Source organism: Lycium ferocissimum, chromosome 10, assembly GCF_029784015.1.
Source record: "Lycium ferocissimum isolate CSIRO_LF1 chromosome 10, AGI_CSIRO_Lferr_CH_V1, whole genome shotgun sequence".
In the NCBI taxonomy this organism is placed as follows: Eukaryota; Viridiplantae; Streptophyta; class Magnoliopsida; order Solanales; family Solanaceae; genus Lycium; species Lycium ferocissimum.
In genome coordinates, this window is record NC_081351.1 from 4,756,502 (window position 1) to 4,763,007 (window position 6,506).

A 6,506-nucleotide genomic window follows, 5' to 3' on the forward strand; every position below is an offset into this window, starting at 1 on the left:
GATATAAATCGGAATTGGGAATCTAGAGCAAGAAGAATTTCAAGGATATTAAGAAGATAGTCGTGGAGAAAGACTATAGCTAAAGGAACGTGGTAGAGTCGGACACTCGATAAGGGGCCTAATGAATTTTGATGTCCCCATTAATTCATGAGCCTAGGGGGCTGTTAGTTATGAAAGGAAGAGGTGATCAATAAAGAAAGCATCTGAATTATATCCGATATGCGTAAACATTTGACCTAGTACAAGAATCCATTTAGCAAAAATAAAATAAGTTAAACCATTCGATGAAAAGAACTTTGGCATTATATGGAATAAAGGAGTTGAAGAATCGCTAAGGTCGGCCAGATGACTATCAAAGACGGTTAATACTCGAATGTTACTGGTATATGAGAGCATCCTTTAAAAGGGAGGGGGGGGGGGGGGGAGAACAAATTCAATTCTAAGATGAGCTACAATATGCCTAAGCTCAAAAGAGGGAAATATATTAGATTGAAGGAGTCAAATTTCGGGTGAACCAATATATCAAGAATGCGCTAAAGAAAAGTGAGAATGGACTAAATACAAGTATATTATGAGACAAATATGGAAAGGGAGGCATGACAAGATGATGAAGGTTTAGCGAATCAAAGAGAATAAGTTTCGTCAACGCGATACGTTGTGTTCTGGGCGATGACTCGAATCACTCACACCGGAGAAATTTTGGTTACAACTAAATATGCAGTAAAGTACTCTAAAAGGTAACAAAAAGAGTAAGCAGGGCCTACAAGGTGACCAGGAATAAGTATAAGGGACAATCGGGACTACTAACAAGAACTTGTAGCACTAGAAGAGATGAAAGCTTTAAAAGAGGAATATCCATAGGAAGTTCAATAATCTTAGAGGAAAGGAAGATAGCGTGCCTATGGATAGCAAGATAGCAGTATTGCCTGAGATTAGGGAGTACCTCGTAATTCGTAAAATTCCAAGCCGCTGGTTATATCAATCGTGAGAGTGTATTCCATAGAACCATCTAAACAATCACCATGATGAAATGACTAACAGAATGGTGTAAGTACGACGATAAGGAGCCGAAGTAGAATGGAGGTTAGTTTAAGTCTCAATTAGTCCTCAGTATAAGAGAGCCAAGGACTTAAGAAGAAAGCATACTCATAGTGAAAGGAAGTTATGATTAAGTAAGATTTTATCTTAGTTCCATGTTCATGAGTTTATTTTGTAATTATGCAAAAACTGAGGAGAGGAAATTAGAGAAAAAGTTCAAACATAAATATGATGATATTGTAAGGTGTTAAGGGGGTTTCGACCAAGGAATTAAAAGGAGATGAAATGGTATGTATAGAAGGAGACTAGTACAAAAAGGGATAATCTAAAATAGCACCAAAAAAAAAAAAAAACAAGCAAGGAAAGGTGCCGTATCTGAACTACAGAATTTGTTTACTAGTAGAGAAATAAGGAGCAAGGAAAATGAGTACAACAATTAAGAGTGCTCACAGATCGACAGGAAGCCGTAGCAATCATGAGTTAAGACCATCTTAATGGTAACAGGTCCCAGGATGGTAGCTAAATATCAGTTGACCACTGGGTACATACATAAGAACATGAGGATATAGAACTAATAAATGAGTTCGACAAATAATTGGGAGAATGTGAAAGAATACTAATCAGCCCATAGTGTAGGAGCATGGACATCAGGAACTAAAGGAGGACAACCATTTCAAGAAACTAATGAAAGCGTCGTAAGCTCGCAAGCTACAACATTCGAGGACGAATGTTTCTAAGGGGGGAAGGATGTTACACCTCTCACTTTCAGAGCATGAGCACACAATGTATTTCACCATATTAATGGAGTATCGGAGACGTCCCATGAATTTTTGAAAGGTACAAGCCATGGGAAGTACGTAACAATGAAGTAAAGGATGAACAACGATCTTGTAAGTCGTAACCAGGACGAACAACCTTAGAACCAAAGGATATGACAATTATTAAATATTATTAATGTTATTAATGATAAATATCATGTATGGAGGGTTTCAGAAGATTCCGGGATCAAGAAAATCGAAGAAAATAAGTTTGTTGAAAATTTGGAAAAACAGTTGGCAGAATTCTGGACAGAATTTTGGGTCAACTTTGGAATATTAGGAGCTTAAGGTGTTTCAAAAGCCTAAAATAATTTTTTCGAGTCTAGTTTCCAACGCAATAAACCGTTCATCAATGCGACATCGGAGCAGGGAGTTATGGGCATTTTAAAACGAACAGTCAGAGGAAATCGAACCTGGGCGGAAATCCAAAAAATCTACTTAAAAGCCCACTTATGTTTTGACCTGGCTCAATCTGAATTTGGCACCTATAAAAGGGCCTCTACAGTTTATTTTCGTTATTTTCTTTAACTCCATAATCCTCTAGAACTCCCCTAACCTCTCCACTACGGAATATTCTTAAAGGCTCTCCACCATTCCAAAACATTTTATACTATCACAAAAGAGGATTAAACTCCAAAACCCCAAGCTAAGTCATGGAGAAGGATTGTTCTTGTCTCTACTTAATGTTGTGATAAATTTGGTCTTGGAAGAAGTTGAGTGGGGTGAAGTTCTTCTAGTGTAAGGTTTGTTCTCCACCCTATTTCTCATGATTAAGTTGACTTGAAGTTTAGCAAGTCCTATAAAAGAAGAGAATCATAGTAGAGATGTTACAAATTATTAAAGTGAAGATGATGACTATGGAATGAATTTGAAAGGAGATTTTGGATTAATTTGAGATTAAATTGAATATAATTATTTGATTATGGTATTATGGATATTGTTATGGTTAGTTGAGAAATTTGTAAAAAATCATGTGGGATGTTTTATGGAGCCTATTGGCGTTGATAATATTATTGTGATGTTGGTATTGTTGTTGTTGTGGTTGGTTGTTGGATTGTGATTTCAGGGTAGGCATATAAACAGGGGGGATGCTACCCGAATTTCGGCAGATTCTAAGCGAAATTAAATTGAAGGCTTAAGAAGAGCATATGACATTGAGCCTAACAATAGTATGAATGGTTTATATGTATATTTACAAGCTTGGAAGGATAAACGTTGGGTGGCTAAGGAGACCGAAAGCTATGTTAAGGCTAGTCCCTTTCTTTCAAAAGGCATGATTCCTATGTTATGATTCCATAGATGTTTCCATAACCTTCTTTTCTTATGAATCCACCCATGTTTTCCATAACATCCTTATTCTCAAAAGTTAGAAGTTCATGATTCTTAAAAGCTTCTTATGATACTAAAGATGAGATGTTTTCTATGATGAACATGATGATGATGATTTTAATTCTAGAAATTCCAAAGCTTATGATTTTAATGCTATTATGAGATTATTGAGCTTATTTCATGATTTCCTTGATTTTATTCATTATTGTTGATCTCACCTTATGATAATTGTTCCTTCAAGGTGAGATATAGCAATGATGATTGTTCCGTAATTTAAATCGGAGGCTACCGACCTTACATCACTCTGATAGAGTCGTAGCTTTTATTCGGGCTCTATATATTTGCATGATTATATATATATATATATATATATATATATATATATATATATATATATATATATATTATATATTTATATGATTATATATATATGTATATACGGGGTATGGGAAAAGGTGAGGTGTTATATACGCATAACCACCTGATCAGTTGGTATACTATGATATCGTCCCGAACGCGGTATATATTGGTAAATGGATTGGGCTACACGTTCCGCAAAACAATATAATATATATGGATCGGGCTGCACGTTCCGCACCAATATAATATATTTATGAATCGGGCTGCACGTTCCGCAGCACCATTATGTTATATATGTGTTACACCTCGAAAAATTTCATGTAATTTTGCGGTGAATAGGCCAATGTAGGTTAAGGTAGAGAATATCTTACCCCGAATACAATGTACCAATAGATATTCTTGGTGATTTACGGGGTTAGAAGTTAAACAAATCGAATCGACGCAATCGAAACGGATTCAGGGAATTTTGCAGACACCAGTCAGTGTCGACAGGCCGTCAACACCGTCAATATGTTTTGTGGACCGAGACACCTGGCGCCGATTGATGGTGTCGACACGTCGATGAGACCGTCGACCCAACCGTCAACATGTTTCTGAAATCAAAGATTCTCAGGTATAAGTCGACGAAGCATGTCGACTGACCGTCGACACGTCTACGGGACCGTCGACCCGGCCGTCGAACCAACTCTCTGGAATTTTCTTGTTCCAGCTATAAATAGACGCCCCTTGTCCAAAATTTTCAGATTTCATACTCTCTCTAAGTCCTGAAGGTTCTAGAATGTTTCTCTCATCATATCATCACAAATCCAAGGGAAATCAAGGATCAAACACAAATAATCAAGGAAATTAAGTGTATGAGTGCTCACTAGGGTTTGTAGAGATCAAGCAGTCCTTTTGTATTGAAGTGGGGTTTTCTCCAAGTGAAGTATTTACATCCAAAGTCCATTCCTACATCATCAAAGGTAAGTTTGATGTTCAATTCATGTTATTAAGAATATTTAGAGGTTAAAAGATTTGGATTATGGAAGGGAGGAGAATATGGAATGCAAATATGGAAATAGTAATACTCTTGAATAATGACTTGACTTGAATAATAGCTTTTGACATGTTATGAGGACAATCTTGTGGTGAATAACACAAATGATGTTTAAGGAGTATTAGATGAGAATGAATATGATGTTGAATTATAGGTATGGTTATGGATGATTTTGAAGGTGGATTTAAGAAATAAACACTGTTTAACTTGAAGAATTTATTGATTATGTTATTATGGGTGTTCTTACTGATGTTTGAGAGTTGTCTGAGGGTTGTCTTATTTTATGGAAGAATGTGTCGAAACAAAGGAAATGTCGCCAAATTTTCATTAACTCCTAGTTGCTTTAGCTTAAGCTTAAGTATGTTTCCAGTTGTCTAATCTTAGTTCAAATTCCCTTGAAGGTAGAATCGTGAGCTCGAAAGGCAAGCAAGTAGGCAATAGAGTAAAAAGATATAAAGGTATGTAAGGCTAGCCCTTCCTTCAAAGGCATGATTCTTATATATTGGTGATTTCTTTCCTAAGAATTCCTATGACCTTCTTACATTCCAAAAGATGAAAGCTAAAGAGTACTAAGAGTTTCCTACGAGATAGAGATGGGATATATTCTATGATAATGATGATGATAATGATGCTTTCATGAGTTTGATAGTCCTATTTTATGATTTCATTGATGTTACTTCTTGTTGTTGTCTCACCTCATGATATTAGTTCTTTTGAGGTGAGGCATAGCGATGATGATTATCCCATAATATAATCAGAGGTTCCCGACCTTATGTCACTCCGATAGAGGATAGCTTTTACCTGAGTTCTTATGCGTGCTTTATGATGAGCCTACACCGTGCCTAAATGGCCGGGCAGACACCGCTAAGGCGGGCGGCATCTACACCGTGTCTTTAGTATGGGCGGACACCACTAGTGGGGCGGCGTGAGATGTTTACCGGCCGCGGGCTAACGATGATCACCGTACCTACATGGTGGTCGAGCTATATATATATATATATATATATATATATATATATATATATATAGGGAGATGGCGCAGATGCTTAGGAGCTTACTCAGCAATTGCACAAGAGCACGGCGGCTAACGAGAGGCGCATCCTATTATTTATTCTTTTGTGTACATATATGGGGCATGGCGGGGTCTGTCCGTCTTTATATATATATATATATATACTTCTATATATATATATATATATATAGGTTTGTATATATATATATATATATGATAGTCAGCATGATAAACGGTGCTTGGTAGCCAGCTCTGGGTACCCGTCATGGCCCTTGTTGGGTCGTGACAATATGTATTTGAGAAATGTTTTCTTTTGATAGCTAAGCATACATGGTTTCGCCTTATGAGGCAATCAGATGTACAAGTTATCCTTATCTCATGTTATGTTTCGTATCTCTTATTTATGCTGTTATTCATGCCTTACATACTCGATTACCTTGTTTGTACCGACATGCCTTCTTATGGATCTTGCGCTCATGCCCGTGGCGGGGAGATGGATCGGATCTGGGTGCTTTATCGGCGGATTCCGGGAGCACTCCACTTACTTGAGCTGCCAGTCTATTTGATATTGGTCTTTATGGTCACGTATTCTATGTAAAGGCTTGTTGACATGGGTATAATTAGACATTTCTCCTCAGGTTCATATCATTGTATAACGATCTAGAAGCCTTGTTGGTGACGATGCGTAATTGTTGAAGATTATATAAAGATGTGTCGTTATGTTGTGATATATGTCCTTCTGATTATGATATCCATGAGCTATCTTTATGGTCCACCCAGAAATGATTATAAGACGTATGTTCAGAGGTGCTCGGTGGGTTCGCTCCTGGTGCCCGTTATGGCCCTCTAGTTTGGTCGTGGCACGAATCTCCAACTCTGCTACCCGAGGAACTTTATCTCCCACTACTTGTTT